Genomic DNA, 17,247 nt, shown 5'->3' with positions numbered 1-17,247 from the left:
AATGGCAGTGAAAGAAAGTCTACTTAAACAGAGACTGTTTGCTTTGAAAATGTTGCATAGTCTATGCCCAAGAGGAAATTCCCAATGATACTGCTGAAAATGTAATTTAGGAGTTAGTAATAGTATTTGGCCCTTTATTAATTTCACTGTGTCATTTTAAACACGTGATTTCTATGTCATCCGAAAATGAGATAGTACAAATTTCCGGAGTTATAATGGATTACGTGTGCTGCTGAAATTTCAAATGCTTATAATATCAATTCATTATTAAACTCTAGAATATTGATTGCTAATATGTAATTATATAAATATACAAAGTGTAGGTCAGTGTACGTCCACATTTGTTTAGCTGATTTTAAGGTAGAGTATAGCAGAGCCTGGATAGCTCAGTCGGTAGAGCATCAGACTTTTAATCTGAGGGTCCAGGGTTCAAGTCCCTGTTCAGGCGGTTGTTTCCTTTAAAGAAAAAGTACTCTAATTGTATGCTCTTTTTGTGGACCCCTGCATGACGAATAAGATATTCCATTACTAAAATTGCAAAAACGTCTTTCATGGAGTTGTGAAATACACATCTGTCTCACATATTATGTGCCATTTGACTAAACTTAAGTCGTACGTAGATTTACCAATGGTATCATGTAGTCTGAGACGGTGAATATCATTTCACCAATTCAATATTCAAAATATAGCCATGGTTATAGTATCAAATGAACTTTATAAAGCTGATCAACAGCTAATAGCTCATTATTTCATTTCAGATCATCTCTGCACCTCATTATAGCAGATTGGCTCTGTGGCGCAATGGATAGCGCATTGGACTTCTAGGTGAATGTAAAAAAGATATTCAAAGGTTGTGGGTTCGAATCCCACCAGAGTCAGTTTTATCCCTGTTATCCTGTTATCCCAAGTACCAATTCATTATTATATTCTCTGTATTTAGTACTAATACCGGCAACCATCTTAACCCCTTGCGTGCTGATGACAGAACGGTTCCGTCATCAGCTACGGGTGAGCTGTGCTGATGACGAAACCGTTCCGTCATGACTCCGCCCGCGCAAGGCGGAGTCAGCACAGGCGGAAAATACGCCCCGCACGCAAGGGGTTAAAAAACGTAGTGATAGTTGGGACACTTCCTAATGTTGATAATGTCATTTTGTGGGGTGCTGCCTCAGAGCCTGGATAGCTCAGTCGGTAGAGCATCAGACTTTTAATCTGAGGGCCCAGGGTTCAAGTCCCTGTTCAGGCGGCTTGGTTAAAGAAAATGTATATCAATTGCATACTCTTTTCAGGATCCAATGAATGGGAATTCCAATTACAGATGGTTCAAAAAAGTCTTGATCGAGTCCTTACATACCCATCTGTGCTCTACTTTCTTTGACAAGGGTTAAGAAGACTTACCCAAACTGTATCATGTAGTTTGACATGTTGATTATCTTTTATCCAATTCAATGTTCAAAATGTAAGCTAGTGTCCGATTAATTTGATAAAGTTGGTCAACAACTTATAGGTCATCTTTTTATTTGTGAATCTCTGATCACCTTGTTGAATCAGGTCAGATCTCTGGTGCAATGGATTGCGGCTTGGAGTCCTAGGCGAATGTAGCAAAAGCATTCAAACGCTAAGGGTTCGAACACCAACTGGGTCAATTTTATCCCTCCTCTATTTTATAACTAATTGAAACAGTAACCAGCAATCCTGCTTCTCCATCACCAGAAACATTTACCAAAATGGCAGTGAAAGAAAGTCTACTTAAACAGAGACTGTTTGCTTTGAAAATGTTGCATAGTCTATGCCCAAGAGGAAATTCCCAATGATACTGCTGAAAATGTAATTTAGGAGTTAGTAATAGTATTTGGCCCTTTATTAATTTCACAGTGTCATTTTAAACACGTGATTTCTATGTCATCCGAAAATGAGATAGTACAAATTTCCGGAGTTATAATGGATTACGTGTGCTGCTGAAATTTCAAATGCTTATAATATCAATTCATTATTAAACTCTAGAATATTGATTGCTAATATGTAATTATATAAATATACAAAGTGTAGGTCAGTGTACGTCCACATTTGTTTAGCTGATTTTAAGGTAGAGTATAGCAGAGCCTGGATAGCTCAGTCGGTAGAGCATCAGACTTTTAATCTGAGGGTCCAGGGTTCAAGTCCCTGTTCAGGCGGTTGTTTCCTTTAAAGAAAAAGTACTCTAATTGTATGCTCTTTTTGTGGACCCCTGCATGACGAATAAGATATTCCATTACTAAAATTGCAAAAACGTCTTTCATGGAGTTGTGAAATACACATCTGTCTCACATATTATGTGCCATTTGACTAAACTTAAGTCGTACGTAGATTTACCAATGGTATCATGTAGTCTGAGACGGTGAATATCATTTCACCAATTCAATATTCAAAATATAGCCATGGTTATAGTATCAAATGAACTTTATAAAGCTGATCAACAGCTAATAGCTCATTATTTCATTTCAGATCATCTCTGCACCTCATTATAGCAGATTGGCTCTGTGGCGCAATGGATAGCGCATTGGACTTCTAGGTGAATGTAAAAAAGATATTCAAAGGTTGTGGGTTCGAATCCCACCAGAGTCAGTTTTATCCCTGTTATCCTGTTATCCCAAGTACCAATTCATTATTATATTCTCTGTATTTAGTACTAATACCGGCAACCATCTTAACCCCTTGCGTGCTGATGACAGAACGGTTCCGTCATCAGCTACGGGTGAGCTGTGCTGATGACGAAACCGTTCCGTCATGACTCCGCCCGCGCAAGGCGGAGTCAGCACAGGCGGAAAATACGCCCCGCACGCAAGGGGTTAAAAAACGTAGTGATAGTTGGGACACTTCCTAATGTTGATAATGTCATTTTGTGGGGTGCTGCCTCAGAGCCTGGATAGCTCAGTCGGTAGAGCATCAGACTTTTAATCTGAGGGCCCAGGGTTCAAGTCCCTGTTCAGGCGGCTTGGTTAAAGAAAATGTATATCAATTGCATACTCTTTTCAGGATCCAATGAATGGGAATTCCAATTACAGATGGTTCAAAAAAGTCTTGATCGAGTCCTTACATACCCATCTGTGCTCTACTTTCTTTGACAAGGGTTAAGAAGACTTACCCAAACTGTATCATGTAGTTTGACATGTTGATTATCTTTTATCCAATTCAATGTTCAAAATGTAAGCTAGTGTCCGATTAATTTGATAAAGTTGGTCAACAACTTATAGGTCATCTTTTTATTTGTGAATCTCTGATCACCTTGTTGAATCAGGTCGGATCTCTGGTGCAATGGATTGCGGCTTGGAGTCCTAGGCGAATGTAGCAAAAGCATTCAAACGCTAAGGGTTCGAACACCAACTGGGTCAATTTTATCCCTCCTCTATTTTATAACTAATTGAAACAGTAACCAGCAATCCTGCTTCTCCATCACCAGAAACATTTACCAAAATGGCAGTGAAAGAAAGTCTACTTAAACAGAGACTGTTTGCTTTGAAAATGTTGCATAGTCTATGCCCAAGAGGAAATTCCCAATGATACTGCTGAAAATGTAATTTAGGAGTTAGTAATAGTATTTGGCCCTTTATTAATTTCACAGTGTCATTTTAAACACGTGATTTCTATGTCATCCGAAAATGAGATAGTACAAATTTCCGGAGTTATAATGGATTACGTGTGCTGCTGAAATTTCAAATGCTTATAATATCAATTCATTATTAAACTCTAGAATATTGATTGCTAATATGTAATTATATAAATATACAAAGTGTAGGTCAGTGTACGTCCACATTTGTTTAGCTGATTTTAAGGTAGAGTATAGCAGAGCCTGGATAGCTCAGTCGGTAGAGCATCAGACTTTTAATCTGAGGGTCCAGGGTTCAAGTCCCTGTTCAGGCGGTTGTTTCCTTTAAAGAAAAAGTACTCTAATTGTATGCTCTTTTTGTGGACCCCTGCATGACGAATAAGATATTCCATTACTAAAATTGCAAAAACGTCTTTCATGGAGTTGTGAAATACACATCTGTCTCACATATTATGTGCCATTTGACTAAACTTAAGTCGTACGTAGATTTACCAATGGTATCATGTAGTCTGAGACGGTGAATATCATTTCACCAATTCAATATTCAAAATATAGCCATGGTTATAGTATCAAATGAACTTTATAAAGCTGATCAACAGCTAATAGCTCATTATTTCATTTCAGATCATCTCTGCACCTCATTATAGCAGATTGGCTCTGTGGCGCAATGGATAGCGCATTGGACTTCTAGGTGAATGTAAAAAAGATATTCAAAGGTTGTGGGTTCGAATCCCACCAGAGTCAGTTTTATCCCTGTTATCCTGTTATCCCAAGTACCAATTCATTATTATATTCTCTGTATTTAGTACTAATACCGGCAACCATCTTAACCCCTTGCGTGCTGATGACAGAACGGTTCCGTCATCAGCTACGGGTGAGCTGTGCTGATGACGAAACCGTTCCGTCATGACTCCGCCCGCGCAAGGCGGAGTCAGCACAGGCGGAAAATACGCCCCGCACGCAAGGGGTTAAAAAACGTAGTGATAGTTGGGACACTTCCTAATGTTGATAATGCCATTTTGTGGGGTGCTGCCTCAGAGCCTGGATAGCTCAGTCGGTAGAGCATCAGACTTTTAATCTGAGGGCCCAGGGTTCAAGTCCCTGTTCAGGCGGCTTGGTTAAAGAAAATGTATATCAAATGCATACTCTTTTCAGGATCCAATGAATGGGAATTCCAATTACAGATGGTTCAAAAAAGTCTTGATCGAGTCCTTACATACCCATCTGTGCTCTACTTTCTTTGACAAGGGTTAAGAAGACTTACCCAAACTGTATCATGTAGTTTGACATGTTGATTATCTTTTATCCAATTCAATGTTCAAAATGTAAGCTAGTGTCAGATTAATTTGATAAAGTTGGTCAACCACTTATAGGTCATCTTTTTATTTGTGAATCTCTGATCACCTTGTTGAATCAGGTCGGATCTCTGGTGCAATGGATTGCGGCTTGGAGTCCTAGGCGAATGTAGCAAAAGCATTCAAACGCTAAGGGATCGAACACCAACTGGGTCAATTTTATCCCTCCTCTATTTTATAACTAATTGAAACAGTAACCAGCAATCCTGCTTCTCCATCACCAGAAACATTTACCAAAATGACAGTGAAAGAAAGTCTACTTAAACAGAGACTGTTTGCTTTGAAAATGTTGCATAGTCTATGCCCAAGAGGAAATTCCCAATGATACTGCTGAAAATGTAATTTAGGAGTTAGTAATAGTATTTGGCCCTTTATTAATTTCACTGTGTCATTTTAAACACGTGATTTCTATGTCATCCGAAAATGAGATAGTACAAATTTCCGGAGTTATAATGGATTACGTGTGCTGCTGAAATTTCAAATGCTTATAATATCAATTCATTATTAAACTCTAGAATATTGATTGCTAATATGTAATTATATAAATATACAAAGTGTAGGTCAGTGTACGTCCACATTTGTTTAGCTGATTTTAAGGTAGAGTATAGCAGAGCCTGGATAGCTCAGTCGGTAGAGCATCAGACTTTTAATCTGAGGGTCCAGGGTTCAAGTCCCTGTTCAGGCGGTTGTTTCCTTTAAAGAAAAAGTACTCTAATTGTATGCTCTTTTTGTGGACCCCTGCATGACGAATAAGATATTCCATTACTAAAATTGCAAAAACGTCTTTCATGGAGTTGTGAAATACACATCTGTCTCACATATTATGTGCCATTTGACTAAACTTAAGTCGTACGTAGATTTACCAATGGTATCATGTAGTCTGAGACGGTGAATATCATTTCACCAATTCAATATTCAAAATATAGCCATGGTTATAGTATCAAATGAACTTTATAAAGCTGATCAACAGCTAATAGCTCATTATTTCATTTCAGATCATCTCTGCACCTCATTATAGCAGATTGGCTCTGTGGCGCAATGGATAGCGCATTGGACTTCTAGGTGAATGTAAAAAAGATATTCAAAGGTTGTGGGTTCGAATCCCACCAGAGTCAGTTTTATCCCTGTTATCCTGTTATCCCAAGTACCAATTCATTATTATATTCTCTGTATTTAGTACTAATACCGGCAACCATCTTAACCCCTTGCGTGCTGATGACAGAACGGTTCCGTCATCAGCTACGGGTGAGCTGTGCTGATGACGAAACCGTTCCGTCATGACTCCGCCCGCGCAAGGCGGAGTCAGCACAGGCGGAAAATACGCCCCGCACGCAAGGGGTTAAAAAACGTAGTGATAGTTGGGACACTTCCTAATGTTGATAATGTCATTTTGTGGGGTGCTGCCTCAGAGCCTGGATAGCTCAGTCGGTAGAGCATCAGACTTTTAATCTGAGGGCCCAGGGTTCAAGTCCCTGTTCAGGCGGCTTGGTTAAAGAAAATGTATATCAATTGCATACTCTTTTCAGGATCCAATGAATGGGAATTCCAATTACAGATGGTTCAAAAAAGTCTTGATCGAGTCCTTACATACCCATCTGTGCTCTACTTTCTTTGACAAGGGTTAAGAAGACTTACCCAAACTGTATCATGTAGTTTGACATGTTGATTATCTTTTATCCAATTCAATGTTCAAAATGTAAGCTAGTGTCAGATTAATTTGATAAAGTTGGTCAACCACTTATAGGTCATCTTTTTATTTGTGAATCTCTGATCACCTTGTTGAATCAGGTCGGATCTCTGGTGCAATGGATTGCGGCTTGGAGTCCTAGGCGAATGTAGCAAAAGCATTCAAACGCTAAGGGATCGAACACCAACTGGGTCAATTTTATCCCTCCTCTATTTTATAACTAATTGAAACAGTAACCAGCAATCCTGCTTCTCCATCACCAGAAACATTTACCAAAATGGCAGTGAAAGAAAGTCTACTTAAACAGAGACTGTTTGCTTTGAAAATGTTGCATAGTCTATGCCCAAGAGGAAATTCCCAATGATACTGCTGAAAATGTAATTTAGGAGTTAGTAATAGTATTTGGCCCCTTATTAATTTCACTGTGTCATTTTAAACACGTGATTTCTATGTCATCCGAAAATGAGATAGTACAAATTTCCGGAGTTATAATGGATTACGTGTGCTGCTGAAATTTCAAATGCTTATAATATCAATTCATTATTAAACTCTAGAATATTGATTGCTAATATGTAATTATATAAATATACAAAGTGTAGGTCAGTGTACGTCCACATTTGTTTAGCTGATTTTAAGGTAGAGTATAGCAGAGCCTGGATAGCTCAGTCGGTAGAGCATCAGACTTTTAATCTGAGGGTCCAGGGTTCAAGTCCCTGTTCAGGCGGTTGTTTCCTTTAAAGAAAAAGTACTCTAATTGTATGCTCTTTTTGTGGACCCCTGCATGACGAATAAGATATTCCATTACTAAAATTGCAAAAACGTCTTTCATGGAGTTGTGAAATACACATCTGTCTCACATATTATGTGCCATTTGACTAAACTTAAGTCGTACGTAGATTTACCAATGGTATCATGTAGTCTGAGACGGTGAATATCATTTCACCAATTCAATATTCAAAATATAGCCATGGTTATAGTATCAAATGAACTTTATAAAGCTGATCAACAGCTAATAGCTCATTATTTCATTTCAGATCATCTCTGCACCTCATTATAGCAGATTGGCTCTGTGGCGCAATGGATAGCGCATTGGACTTCTAGGTGAATGTAAAAAAGATATTCAAAGGTTGTGGGTTCGAATCCCACCAGAGTCAGTTTTATCCCTGTTATCCTGTTATCCCAAGTACCAATTCATTATTATATTCTCTGTATTTAGTACTAATACCGGCAACCATCTTAACCCCTTGCGTGCTGATGACAGAACGGTTCCGTCATCAGCTACGGGTGAGCTGTGCTGATGACGAAACCGTTCCGTCATGACTCCGCCCGCGCAAGGCGGAGTCAGCACAGGCGGAAAATACGCCCCGCACGCAAGGGGTTAAAAAACGTAGTGATAGTTGGGACACTTCCTAATGTTGATAATGCCATTTTGTGGGGTGCTGCCTCAGAGCCTGGATAGCTCAGTCGGTAGAGCATCAGACTTTTAATCTGAGGGCCCAGGGTTCAAGTCCCTGTTCAGGCGGCTTGGTTAAAGAAAATGTATATCAAATGCATACTTTTTTCAGGATCCAATGAATGGGAATTCCAATTACAGATGGTTCAAAAAAGTCTTGATCGAGTCCTTACATACCCATCTGTGCTCTACTTTCTTTGACAAGGGTTAAGAAGACTTACCCAAACTGTATCATGTAGTTTGACATGTTGATTATCTTTTATCCAATTCAATGTTCAAAATGTAAGCTAGTGTCAGATTAATTTGATAAAGTTGGTCAACCACTTATAGGTCATCTTTTTATTTGTGAATCTCTGATCACCTTGTTGAATCAGGTCGGATCTCTGGTGCAATGGATTGCGGCTTGGAGTCCTAGGCGAATGTAGCAAAAGCATTCAAACGCTAAGGGATCGAACACCAACTGGGTCAATTTTATCCCTCCTCTATTTTATAACTAATTGAAACAGTAACCAGCAATCCTGCTTCTCCATCACCAGAAACATTTACCAAAATGGCAGTGAAAGAAAGTCTACTTAAACAGAGACTGTTTGCTTTGAAAATGTTGCATAGTCTATGCCCAAGAGGAAATTCCCAATGATACTGCTGAAAATGTAATTTAGGAGTTAGTAATAGTATTTGGCCCTTTATTAATTTCACTGTGTCATTTTAAACACGTGATTTCTATGTCATCCGAAAATGAGATAGTACAAATTTCCGGAGTTATAATGGATTACGTGTGCTGCTGAAATTTCAAATGCTTATAATATCAATTCATTATTAAACTCTAGAATATTGATTGCTAATATGTAATTATATAAATATACAAAGTGTAGGTCAGTGTACGTCCACATTTGTTTAGCTGATTTTAAGGTAGAGTATAGCAGAGCCTGGATAGCTCAGTCGGTAGAGCATCAGACTTTTAATCTGAGGGTCCAGGGTTCAAGTCCCTGTTCAGGCGGTTGTTTCCTTTAAAGAAAAAGTACTCTAATTGTATGCTCTTTTTGTGGACCCCTGCATGACGAATAAGATATTCCATTACTAAAATTGCAAAAACGTCTTTCATGGAGTTGTGAAATACACATCTGTCTCACATATTATGTGCCATTTGACTAAACTTAAGTCGTACGTAGATTTACCAATGGTATCATGTAGTCTGAGACGGTGAATATCATTTCACCAATTCAATATTCAAAATATAGCCATGGTTATAGTATCAAATGAACTTTATAAAGCTGATCAACAGCTAATAGCTCATTATTTCATTTCAGATCATCTCTGCACCTCATTATAGCAGATTGGCTCTGTGGCGCAATGGATAGCGCATTGGACTTCTAGGTGAATGTAAAAAAGATATTCAAAGGTTGTGGGTTCGAATCCCACCAGAGTCAGTTTTATCCCTGTTATCCTGTTATCCCAAGTACCAATTCATTATTATATTCTCTGTATTTAGTACTAATACCGGCAACCATCTTAACCCCTTGCGTGCTGATGACAGAACGGTTCCGTCATCAGCTACGGGTGAGCTGTGCTGATGACGAAACCGTTCCGTCATGACTCCGCCCGCGCAAGGCGGAGTCAGCACAGGCGGAAAATACGCCCCGCACGCAAGGGGTTAAAAAACGTAGTGATAGTTGGGACACTTCCTAATGTTGATAATGTCATTTTGTGGGGTGCTGCCTCAGAGCCTGGATAGCTCAGTCGGTAGAGCATCAGACTTTTAATCTGAGGGCCCAGGGTTCAAGTCCCTGTTCAGGCGGCTTGGTTAAAGAAAATGTATATCAATTGCATACTCTTTTCAGGATCCAATGAATGGGAATTCCAATTACAGATGGTTCAAAAAAGTCTTGATCGAGTCCTTACATACCCATCTGTGCTCTACTTTCTTTGACAAGGGTTAAGAAGACTTACCCAAACTGTATCATGTAGTTTGACATGTTGATTATCTTTTATCCAATTCAATGTTCAAAATGTAAGCTAGTGTCAGATTAATTTGATAAAGTTGGTCAACCACTTATAGGTCATCTTTTTATTTGTGAATCTCTGATCACCTTGTTGAATCAGGTCGGATCTCTGGTGCAATGGATTGCGGCTTGGAGTCCTAGGCGAATGTAGCAAAAGCATTCAAACGCTAAGGGATCGAACACCAACTGGGTCAATTTTATCCCTCCTCTATTTTATAACTAATTGAAACAGTAACCAGCAATCCTGCTTCTCCATCACCAGAAACATTTACCAAAATGGCAGTGAAAGAAAGTCTACTTAAACAGAGACTGTTTGCTTTGAAAATGTTGCATAGTCTATGCCCAAGAGGAAATTCCCAATGATACTGCTGAAAATGTAATTTAGGAGTTAGTAATAGTATTTGGCCCCTTATTAATTTCACTGTGTCATTTTAAACACGTGATTTCTATGTCATCCGAAAATGAGATAGTACAAATTTCCGGAGTTATAATGGATTACGTGTGCTGCTGAAATTTCAAATGCTTATAATATCAATTCATTATTAAACTCTAGAATATTGATTGCTAATATGTAATTATATAAATATACAAAGTGTAGGTCAGTGTACGTCCACATTTGTTTAGCTGATTTTAAGGTAGAGTATAGCAGAGCCTGGATAGCTCAGTCGGTAGAGCATCAGACTTTTAATCTGAGGGTCCAGGGTTCAAGTCCCTGTTCAGGCGGTTGTTTCCTTTAAAGAAAAAGTACTCTAATTGTATGCTCTTTTTGTGGACCCCTGCATGACGAATAAGATATTCCATTACTAAAATTGCAAAAACGTCTTTCATGGAGTTGTGAAATACACATCTGTCTCACATATTATGTGCCATTTGACTAAACTTAAGTCGTACGTAGATTTACCAATGGTATCATGTAGTCTGAGACGGTGAATATCATTTCACCAATTCAATATTCAAAATATAGCCATGGTTATAGTATCAAATGAACTTTATAAAGCTGATCAACAGCTAATAGCTCATTATTTCATTTCAGATCATCTCTGCACCTCATTATAGCAGATTGGCTCTGTGGCGCAATGGATAGCGCATTGGACTTCTAGGTGAATGTAAAAAAGATATTCAAAGGTTGTGGGTTCGAATCCCACCAGAGTCAGTTTTATCCCTGTTATCCTGTTATCCCAAGTACCAATTCATTATTATATTCTCTGTATTTAGTACTAATACCGGCAACCATCTTAACCCCTTGCGTGCTGATGACAGAACGGTTCCGTCATCAGCTACGGGTGAGCTGTGCTGATGACGAAACCGTTCCGTCATGACTCCGCCCGCGCAAGGCGGAGTCAGCACAGGCGGAAAATACGCCCCGCACGCAAGGGGTTAAAAAACGTAGTGATAGTTGGGACACTTCCTAATGTTGATAATGCCATTTTGTGGGGTGCTGCCTCAGAGCCTGGATAGCTCAGTCGGTAGAGCATCAGACTTTTAATCTGAGGGCCCAGGGTTCAAGTCCCTGTTCAGGCGGCTTGGTTAAAGAAAATGTATATCAAATGCATACTCTTTTCAGGATCCAATGAATGGGAATTCCAATTACAGATGGTTCAAAAAAGTCTTGATCGAGTCCTTACATACCCATCTGTGCTCTACTTTCTTTGACAAGGGTTAAGAAGACTTACCCAAACTGTATCATGTAGTTTGACATGTTGATTATCTTTTATCCAATTCAATGTTCAAAATGTAAGCTAGTGTCAGATTAATTTGATAAAGTTGGTCAACCACTTATAGGTCATCTTTTTATTTGTGAATCTCTGATCACCTTGTTGAATCAGGTCGGATCTCTGGTGCAATGGATTGCGGCTTGGAGTCCTAGGCGAATGTAGCAAAAGCATTCAAACGCTAAGGGATCGAACACCAACTGGGTCAATTTTATCCCTCCTCTATTTTATAACTAATTGAAACAGTAACCAGCAATCCTGCTTCTCCATCACCAGAAACATTTACCAAAATGGCAGTGAAAGAAAGTCTACTTAAACAGAGACTGTTTGCTTTGAAAATGTTGCATAGTCTATGCCCAAGAGGAAATTCCCAATGATACTGCTGAAAATGTAATTTAGGAGTTAGTAATAGTATTTGGCCCTTTATTAATTTCACTGTGTCATTTTAAACACGTGATTTCTATGTCATCCGAAAATGAGATAGTACAAATTTCCGGAGTTATAATGGATTACGTGTGCTGCTGAAATTTCAAATGCTTATAATATCAATTCATTATTAAACTCTAGAATATTGATTGCTAATATGTAATTATATAAATATACAAAGTGTAGGTCAGTGTACGTCCACATTTGTTTAGCTGATTTTAAGGTAGAGTATAGCAGAGCCTGGATAGCTCAGTCGGTAGAGCATCAGACTTTTAATCTGAGGGTCCAGGGTTCAAGTCCCTGTTCAGGCGGTTGTTTCCTTTAAAGAAAAAGTACTCTAATTGTATGCTCTTTTTGTGGACCCCTGCATGACGAATAAGATATTCCATTACTAAAATTGCAAAAACGTCTTTCATGGAGTTGTGAAATACACATCTGTCTCACATATTATGTGCCATTTGACTAAACTTAAGTCGTACGTAGATTTACCAATGGTATCATGTAGTCTGAGACGGTGAATATCATTTCACCAATTCAATATTCAAAATATAGCCATGGTTATAGTATCAAATGAACTTTATAAAGCTGATCAACAGCTAATAGCTCATTATTTCATTTCAGATCATCTCTGCACCTCATTATAGCAGATTGGCTCTGTGGCGCAATGGATAGCGCATTGGACTTCTAGGTGAATGTAAAAAAGATATTCAAAGGTTGTGGGTTCGAATCCCACCAGAGTCAGTTTTATCCCTGTTATCCTGTTATCCCAAGTACCAATTCATTATTATATTCTCTGTATTTAGTACTAATACCGGCAACCATCTTAACCCCTTGCGTGCTGATGACAGAACGGTTCCGTCATCAGCTACGGGTGAGCTGTGCTGATGACGAAACCGTTCCGTCATGACTCCGCCCGCGCAAGGCGGAGTCAGCACAGGCGGAAAATACGCCCCACACGCAAGGGGTTAAAAAACGTAGTGATAGTTGGGACACTTCCTAATGTTGATAATGTCATTTTGTGGGGTGCTGCCTCAGAGCCTGGATAGCTCAGTCGGTAGAGCATCAGACTTTTAATCTGAGGGCCCAGGGTTCAAGTCCCTGTTCAGGCGGCTTGGTTAAAGAAAATGTATATCAATTGCATACTCTTTTCAGGATCCAATGAATGGGAATTCCAATTACAGATGGTTCAAAAAAGTCTTGATCGAGTCCTTACATACCCATCTGTGCTCTACTTTCTTTGACAAGGGTTAAGAAGACTTACCCAAACTGTATCATGTAGTTTGACATGTTGATTATCTTTTATCCAATTCAATGTTCAAAATGTAAGCTAGTGTCAGATTAATTTGATAAAGTTGGTCAACCACTTATAGGTCATCTTTTTATTTGTGAATCTCTGATCACCTTGTTGAATCAGGTCGGATCTCTGGTGCAATGGATTGCGGCTTGGAGTCCTAGGCGAATGTAGCAAAAGCATTCAAACGCTAAGGGATCGAACACCAACTGGGTCAATTTTATCCCTCCTCTATTTTATAACTAATTGAAACAGTAACCAGCAATCCTGCTTCTCCATCACCAGAAACATTTACCAAAATGGCAGTGAAAGAAAGTCTACTTAAACAGAGACTGTTTGCTTTGAAAATGTTGCATAGTCTATGCCCAAGAGGAAATTCCCAATGATACTGCTGAAAATGTAATTTAGGAGTTAGTAATAGTATTTGGCCCCTTATTAATTTCACTGTGTCATTTTAAACACGTGATTTCTATGTCATCCGAAAATGAGATAGTACAAATTTCCGGAGTTATAATGGATTACGTGTGCTGCTGAAATTTCAAATGCTTATAATATCAATTCATTATTAAACTCTAGAATATTGATTGCTAATATGTAATTATATAAATATACAAAGTGTAGGTCAGTGTACGTCCACATTTGTTTAGCTGATTTTAAGGTAGAGTATAGCAGAGCCTGGATAGCTCAGTCGGTAGAGCATCAGACTTTTAATCTGAGGGTCCAGGGTTCAAGTCCCTGTTCAGGCGGTTGTTTCCTTTAAAGAAAAAGTACTCTAATTGTATGCTCTTTTTGTGGACCCCTGCATAACGAATAAGATATTCCATTACTAAAATTGCAAAAACGTCTTTCATGGAGTTGTGAAATACACATCTGTCTCACATATTATGTGCCATTTGACTAAACTTAAGTCGTACGTAGATTTACCAATGGTATCATGTAGTCTGAGACGGTGAATATCATTTCACCAATTCAATATTCAAAATATAGCCATGGTTATAGTATCAAATGAACTTTATAAAGCTGATCAACAGCTAATAGCTCATTATTTCATTTCAGATCATCTCTGCACCTCATTATAGCAGATTGGCTCTGTGGCGCAATGGATAGCGCATTGGACTTCTAGGTGAATGTAAAAAAGATATTCAAAGGTTGTGGGTTCGAATCCCACCAGAGTCAGTTTTATCCCTGTTATCCTGTTATCCCAAGTACCAATTCATTATTATATTCTCTGTATTTAGTACTAATACCGGCAACCATCTTAACCCCTTGCGTGCTGATGACAGAACGGTTCCGTCATCAGCTACGGGTGAGCTGTGCTGATGACGAAACCGTTCCGTCATGACTCCGCCCGCGCAAGGCGGAGTCAGCACAGGCGGAAAATACGCCCCACACGCAAGGGGTTAAAAAACGTAGTGATAGTTGGGACACTTCCTAATGTTGATAATGTCATTTTGTGGGGTGCTGCCTCAGAGCCTGGATAGCTCAGTCGGTAGAGCATCAGACTTTTAATCTGAGGGCCCAGGGTTCAAGTCCCTGTTCAGGCGGCTTGGTTAAAGAAAATGTATATCAATTGCATACTCTTTTCAGGATCCAATGAATGGGAATTCCAATTACAGATGGTTCAAAAAAGTCTTGATCGAGTCCTTACATACCCATCTGTGCTCTACTTTCTTTGACAAGGGTTAAGAAGACTTACCCAAACTGTATCATGTAGTTTGACATGTTGATTATCTTTTATCCAATTCAATGTTCAAAATGTAAGCTAGTGTCAGATTAATTTGATAAAGTTGGTCAACCACTTATAGGTCATCTTTTTATTTGTGAATCTCTGATCACCTTGTTGAATCAGGTCGGATCTCTGGTGCAATGGATTGCGGCTTGGAGTCCTAGGCGAATGTAGCAAAAGCATTCAAACGCTAAGGGATCGAACACCAACTGGGTCAATTTTATCCCTCCTCTATTTTATAACTAATTGAAACAGTAACCAGCAATCCTGCTTCTCCATCACCAGAAACATTTACCAAAATGGCAGTGAAAGAAAGTCTACTTAAACAGAGACTGTTTGCTTTGAAAATGTTGCATAGTCTATGCCCAAGAGGAAATTCCCAATGATACTGCTGAAAATGTAATTTAGGAGTTAGTAATAGTATTTGGCCCCTTATTAATTTCACTGTGTCATTTTAAACACGTGATTTCTATGTCATCCGAAAATGAGATAGTACAAATTTCCGGAGTTATAATGGATTACGTGTGCTGCTGAAATTTCAAATGCTTATAATATCAATTCATTATTAAACTCTAGAATATTGATTGCTAATATGTAATTATATAAATATACAAAGTGTAGGTCAGTGTACGTCCACATTTGTTTAGCTGATTTTAAGGTAGAGTATAGCAGAGCCTGGATAGCTCAGTCGGTAGAGCATCAGACTTTTAATCTGAGGGTCCAGGGTTCAAGTCCCTGTTCAGGCGGTTGTTTCCTTTAAAGAAAAAGTACTCTAATTGTATGCTCTTTTTGTGGACCCCTGCATGACGAATAAGATATTCCATTACTAAAATTGCAAAAACGTCTTTCATGGAGTTGTGAAATACACATCTGTCTCACATATTATGTGCCATTTGACTAAACTTAAGTCGTACGTAGATTTACCAATGGTATCATGTAGTCTGAGACGGTGAATATCATTTCACCAATTCAATATTCAAAATATAGCCATGGTTATAGTATCAAATGAACTTTATAAAGCTGATCAACAGCTAATAGCTCATTATTTCATTTCAGATCATCTCTGCACCTCATTATAGCAGATTGGCTCTGTGGCGCAATGGATAGCGCATTGGACTTCTAGGTGAATGTAAAAAAGATATTCAAAGGTTGTGGGTTCGAATCCCACCAGAGTCAGTTTTATCCCTGTTATCCTGTTATCCCAAGTACCAATTCATTATTATATTCTCTGTATTTAGTACTAATACCGGCAACCATCTTAACCCCTTGCGTGCTGATGACAGAACGGTTCCGTCATCAGCTACGGGTGAGCTGTGCTGATGACGAAACCGTTCCGTCATGACTCCGCCCGCGCAAGGCGGAGTCAGCACAGGCGGAAAATACGCCCCGCACGCAAGGGGTTAAAAAACGTAGTGATAGTTGGGACACTTCCTAATGTTGATAATGCCATTTTGTGGGGTGCTGCCTCAGAGCCTGGATAGCTCAGTCGGTAGAGCATCAGACTTTTAATCTGAGGGCCCAGGGTTCAAGTCCCTGTTCAGGCGGCTTGGTTAAAGAAAATGTATATCAAATGCATACTCTTTTCAGGATCCAATGAATGGGAATTCCAATTACAGATGGTTCAAAAAAGTCTTGATCGAGTCCTTACATACCCATCTGTGCTCTACTTTCTTTGACAAGGGTTAAGAAGACTTACCCAAACTGTATCATGTAGTTTGACATGTTGATTATCTTTTATCCAATTCAATGTTCAAAATGTAAGCTAGTGTCAGATTAATTTGATAAAGTTGGTCAACCACTTATAGGTCATCTTTTTATTTGTGAATCTCTGATCACCTTGTTGAATCAGGTCGGATCTCTGGTGCAATGGATTGCGGCTTGGAGTCCTAGGCGAATGTAGCAAAAGCATTCAAACGCTAAGGGATCGAACACCAACTGGGTCAATTTTATCCCTCCTCTATTTTATAACTAATTGAAACAGTACCAGCAATCCTGCTTCTCCATCACCAGA

At 39.0% G+C, this 17,247-nt stretch overlaps 30 non-coding genes across 30 annotated transcripts; all 30 read left to right on the top strand.

Moving 5' to 3' along the window:
- The first annotated feature begins 375 nt into the window (after positions 1-375).
- On the top strand, positions 376-448 carry TRNAK-UUU (transfer RNA lysine (anticodon UUU)). The gene has a single exon. It is a non-coding gene; the product is annotated as a tRNA-Lys (tRNA).
- Positions 449-787: 339 nt separating this feature from the next.
- On the top strand, positions 788-878 carry TRNAR-UCU (transfer RNA arginine (anticodon UCU)). Its single transcript is given in 2 exon segments — positions 788-824; positions 843-878. It is a non-coding gene; the product is annotated as a tRNA-Arg (tRNA).
- A 295-nt stretch (positions 879-1,173) lies between these two features.
- Positions 1,174-1,246, top strand: TRNAK-UUU (transfer RNA lysine (anticodon UUU)). Its single transcript has one exon. It is a non-coding gene; the product is annotated as a tRNA-Lys (tRNA).
- Positions 1,247-2,101: 855 nt separating this feature from the next.
- TRNAK-UUU (transfer RNA lysine (anticodon UUU)) lies at positions 2,102-2,174 on the top strand. Its single transcript has one exon. It is a non-coding gene; the product is annotated as a tRNA-Lys (tRNA).
- A 339-nt stretch (positions 2,175-2,513) lies between these two features.
- On the top strand, positions 2,514-2,604 carry TRNAR-UCU (transfer RNA arginine (anticodon UCU)). The gene is given in 2 exon segments: positions 2,514-2,550; positions 2,569-2,604. It is a non-coding gene; the product is annotated as a tRNA-Arg (tRNA).
- A 295-nt stretch (positions 2,605-2,899) lies between these two features.
- Positions 2,900-2,972, top strand: TRNAK-UUU (transfer RNA lysine (anticodon UUU)). Its single transcript has one exon. It is a non-coding gene; the product is annotated as a tRNA-Lys (tRNA).
- Positions 2,973-3,827: 855 nt separating this feature from the next.
- Positions 3,828-3,900, top strand: TRNAK-UUU (transfer RNA lysine (anticodon UUU)). Its single transcript has one exon. It is a non-coding gene; the product is annotated as a tRNA-Lys (tRNA).
- Positions 3,901-4,239: 339 nt separating this feature from the next.
- TRNAR-UCU (transfer RNA arginine (anticodon UCU)) lies at positions 4,240-4,330 on the top strand. The gene is given in 2 exon segments: positions 4,240-4,276; positions 4,295-4,330. It is a non-coding gene; the product is annotated as a tRNA-Arg (tRNA).
- A 295-nt stretch (positions 4,331-4,625) lies between these two features.
- Positions 4,626-4,698, top strand: TRNAK-UUU (transfer RNA lysine (anticodon UUU)). Its single transcript has one exon. It is a non-coding gene; the product is annotated as a tRNA-Lys (tRNA).
- An 855-nt stretch (positions 4,699-5,553) lies between these two features.
- TRNAK-UUU (transfer RNA lysine (anticodon UUU)) lies at positions 5,554-5,626 on the top strand. Its single transcript has one exon. It is a non-coding gene; the product is annotated as a tRNA-Lys (tRNA).
- Positions 5,627-5,965: 339 nt separating this feature from the next.
- Positions 5,966-6,056, top strand: TRNAR-UCU (transfer RNA arginine (anticodon UCU)). The gene is given in 2 exon segments: positions 5,966-6,002; positions 6,021-6,056. It is a non-coding gene; the product is annotated as a tRNA-Arg (tRNA).
- A 295-nt stretch (positions 6,057-6,351) lies between these two features.
- TRNAK-UUU (transfer RNA lysine (anticodon UUU)) lies at positions 6,352-6,424 on the top strand. The gene has a single exon. It is a non-coding gene; the product is annotated as a tRNA-Lys (tRNA).
- An 855-nt stretch (positions 6,425-7,279) lies between these two features.
- TRNAK-UUU (transfer RNA lysine (anticodon UUU)) lies at positions 7,280-7,352 on the top strand. Its single transcript has one exon. It is a non-coding gene; the product is annotated as a tRNA-Lys (tRNA).
- Positions 7,353-7,691: 339 nt separating this feature from the next.
- Positions 7,692-7,782, top strand: TRNAR-UCU (transfer RNA arginine (anticodon UCU)). The gene is given in 2 exon segments: positions 7,692-7,728; positions 7,747-7,782. It is a non-coding gene; the product is annotated as a tRNA-Arg (tRNA).
- Positions 7,783-8,077: 295 nt separating this feature from the next.
- TRNAK-UUU (transfer RNA lysine (anticodon UUU)) lies at positions 8,078-8,150 on the top strand. The gene has a single exon. It is a non-coding gene; the product is annotated as a tRNA-Lys (tRNA).
- Positions 8,151-9,005: 855 nt separating this feature from the next.
- TRNAK-UUU (transfer RNA lysine (anticodon UUU)) lies at positions 9,006-9,078 on the top strand. Its single transcript has one exon. It is a non-coding gene; the product is annotated as a tRNA-Lys (tRNA).
- A 339-nt stretch (positions 9,079-9,417) lies between these two features.
- TRNAR-UCU (transfer RNA arginine (anticodon UCU)) lies at positions 9,418-9,508 on the top strand. Its single transcript is given in 2 exon segments — positions 9,418-9,454; positions 9,473-9,508. It is a non-coding gene; the product is annotated as a tRNA-Arg (tRNA).
- Positions 9,509-9,803: 295 nt separating this feature from the next.
- TRNAK-UUU (transfer RNA lysine (anticodon UUU)) lies at positions 9,804-9,876 on the top strand. Its single transcript has one exon. It is a non-coding gene; the product is annotated as a tRNA-Lys (tRNA).
- An 855-nt stretch (positions 9,877-10,731) lies between these two features.
- On the top strand, positions 10,732-10,804 carry TRNAK-UUU (transfer RNA lysine (anticodon UUU)). The gene has a single exon. It is a non-coding gene; the product is annotated as a tRNA-Lys (tRNA).
- A 339-nt stretch (positions 10,805-11,143) lies between these two features.
- On the top strand, positions 11,144-11,234 carry TRNAR-UCU (transfer RNA arginine (anticodon UCU)). Its single transcript is given in 2 exon segments — positions 11,144-11,180; positions 11,199-11,234. It is a non-coding gene; the product is annotated as a tRNA-Arg (tRNA).
- A 295-nt stretch (positions 11,235-11,529) lies between these two features.
- On the top strand, positions 11,530-11,602 carry TRNAK-UUU (transfer RNA lysine (anticodon UUU)). The gene has a single exon. It is a non-coding gene; the product is annotated as a tRNA-Lys (tRNA).
- An 855-nt stretch (positions 11,603-12,457) lies between these two features.
- On the top strand, positions 12,458-12,530 carry TRNAK-UUU (transfer RNA lysine (anticodon UUU)). The gene has a single exon. It is a non-coding gene; the product is annotated as a tRNA-Lys (tRNA).
- A 339-nt stretch (positions 12,531-12,869) lies between these two features.
- Positions 12,870-12,960, top strand: TRNAR-UCU (transfer RNA arginine (anticodon UCU)). Its single transcript is given in 2 exon segments — positions 12,870-12,906; positions 12,925-12,960. It is a non-coding gene; the product is annotated as a tRNA-Arg (tRNA).
- A 295-nt stretch (positions 12,961-13,255) lies between these two features.
- On the top strand, positions 13,256-13,328 carry TRNAK-UUU (transfer RNA lysine (anticodon UUU)). The gene has a single exon. It is a non-coding gene; the product is annotated as a tRNA-Lys (tRNA).
- Positions 13,329-14,183: 855 nt separating this feature from the next.
- On the top strand, positions 14,184-14,256 carry TRNAK-UUU (transfer RNA lysine (anticodon UUU)). The gene has a single exon. It is a non-coding gene; the product is annotated as a tRNA-Lys (tRNA).
- Positions 14,257-14,595: 339 nt separating this feature from the next.
- On the top strand, positions 14,596-14,686 carry TRNAR-UCU (transfer RNA arginine (anticodon UCU)). Its single transcript is given in 2 exon segments — positions 14,596-14,632; positions 14,651-14,686. It is a non-coding gene; the product is annotated as a tRNA-Arg (tRNA).
- A 295-nt stretch (positions 14,687-14,981) lies between these two features.
- On the top strand, positions 14,982-15,054 carry TRNAK-UUU (transfer RNA lysine (anticodon UUU)). The gene has a single exon. It is a non-coding gene; the product is annotated as a tRNA-Lys (tRNA).
- An 855-nt stretch (positions 15,055-15,909) lies between these two features.
- On the top strand, positions 15,910-15,982 carry TRNAK-UUU (transfer RNA lysine (anticodon UUU)). Its single transcript has one exon. It is a non-coding gene; the product is annotated as a tRNA-Lys (tRNA).
- A 339-nt stretch (positions 15,983-16,321) lies between these two features.
- Positions 16,322-16,412, top strand: TRNAR-UCU (transfer RNA arginine (anticodon UCU)). The gene is given in 2 exon segments: positions 16,322-16,358; positions 16,377-16,412. It is a non-coding gene; the product is annotated as a tRNA-Arg (tRNA).
- Positions 16,413-16,707: 295 nt separating this feature from the next.
- TRNAK-UUU (transfer RNA lysine (anticodon UUU)) lies at positions 16,708-16,780 on the top strand. The gene has a single exon. It is a non-coding gene; the product is annotated as a tRNA-Lys (tRNA).
- Positions 16,781-17,247: the final 467 nt, after the last annotated feature.

This window comes from Lissotriton vulgaris, chromosome 1_2 (genome assembly GCF_964263255.1).
Source record: "Lissotriton vulgaris chromosome 1_2, aLisVul1.2, whole genome shotgun sequence".
Taxonomy (NCBI): Eukaryota; Metazoa; Chordata; class Amphibia; order Caudata; family Salamandridae; genus Lissotriton; species Lissotriton vulgaris.
The sequence above is the reverse complement of the archived record's forward strand: the minus strand, read 5'-3'. Positions and strand labels throughout refer to the sequence as shown.